This window comes from Dendrobium catenatum, unplaced genomic scaffold, assembly GCF_001605985.2.
Source record: "Dendrobium catenatum unplaced genomic scaffold, ASM160598v2 fragScaff_scaffold_1548, whole genome shotgun sequence".
Lineage (NCBI taxonomy): Eukaryota > Viridiplantae > Streptophyta > Magnoliopsida > Asparagales > Orchidaceae > Dendrobium > Dendrobium catenatum.
Window position 1 is genome coordinate 878,561 of NW_021320010.1, and position 1,899 is coordinate 880,459.

Genomic DNA, 1,899 nt, shown 5'->3' on the forward strand with positions numbered 1-1,899 from the left:
CTTCCAATGTCATGGAAATCAGAATTAACCATAAAGCTCTTCATCTCTCTAGGTCCTTTTGAGAACAAGAACCTTTTGCCTCCTCTCTTCTCCTCCTTTTTAATAATACAATTAAAATCCCCTCCAATAATGGAAGGAATTGCATCCTCCATACAATCCTGAAGTTGATTCCACAAGCTTCCCCTTTCCTTATAACATCTGCTCCCATATACCGTGGCAATTTTCCAAATTCCCAAGCTGGGAACCGAAAGACTACCAACAATTTCTTGTGATGATGCCTCCACCACATCAAAAGAAACCATATTCATTTTCCATAATACCAAAAGGCCTCCTAAAGTACCCACGGCAGGGTAATGAAAATACTCCCAATCTTTTCCAATCATATAGTCAACATCTTTTCTATCAATGCTAGACAACTTAGTCTCCATAAGCCCAATAAAATAAATATTATGATCTCTAACGATGTTCTTCAAATATAAGGAAGCTTCTTTTTTCCTAGCTCCCCTACAATTCCAAAAAATAATTGATGACATTAAACAGGTGTAAATGGTCTCTCCCCACTCTTGGGATTCAACCTATCATACCTCTTTTCTTCTTGTAATCCAATTCTACAGGTCCTAATGATCTCAGTTCCTTGGACAGCTTCACCTTGGCAGCAGCACTATTTGTACCCAAACCACTATTGTTGGCATTAGTATTAATACTGTCCCGACCTCTTTCTTCTGTTTTTTCACCTTCATCATGATTTCCCAGACAATCTTTTTCAATACTTTCACTCAGCACAGCAAACCTATTGGTTATAACAGCATCTGAATTCTCCTTTCCAACAGGTTTTTCAGATTCAGCCACAATTTTTAGAACCAGGACGTTCTTTCCAGCAGCAATACCCTTCTCATTCACCATTTTAATACCTTTCTATAAATTATTCTTCTGATTAATGTTTCCCCTGAAAACATTATCGAACCTATCAGCATTTATTCCAATTCCAGTAACATTACCTCTTCTGCCTTTCCTATTTTTGAAGTGAACATGGATCCAAGGACCATATTTGGAGCTTATCACAGAGGTTTTACTCTCAAGCATAATCTTCTCACCATTCTCCTTAACAACCTCCTTCTCCTTCAATGCTTGATTCTGTATTCCAATGGATACATTTTCTGGACAGATATCTCTGTTATGGCCCACTCTACCACACTGATAACAGAGAAGATCGATTTTCTCATATTCAACTCATTGGAAGAACCTTCCAACATAGCCATCCACCCAAACACCATTCAGCAATTTCTTCTACAAATCAATCCTCACACATACACGAGCAAACTCTCGTTTACCCCATCGGAATGTGTTACCATCAATGTACATTGGCGTTCCCAAGCAAGATGCAATTCTTGCAATGTTGTCCTCATCCTAGCAATACAAGGGTAGACACGGAAATCTAACCCATACTGGTGCTGAAACTCCTTTAAACATGTTTGGATCAAATGCAGCCAACCACCTATCCATCCCAACAATGAATCCATTTACATACTAGGGTCCCCCATTCAGAACTTCTTCAACCACCTCACTCGTATGAAATGAACACAGGATCCAATTCATACCAATAGACGTCAAGTGGAAACCACCAAACTTGCTCCATTGCCTTCTCAGTTCGGTACTATAAATCGAAAAAGGCACATTGTTTCCCAGCACTTTAATCACCACCGAATTCTTCAAAATTTGATAATTCTTTGCCTCCATATCTGCATTCAACTTAACAGCAATGCCATCTTCTGAAAATTCGACCTGGTCCTTATTAAATGACATCTTGATTGGCTTTGGTTTCGACCAAGCTTCAGCACCCTCATTACTTTTGTTCTTCCGAAATTCAGTAACCACTGGATCCTTAATATGATCCTCCAT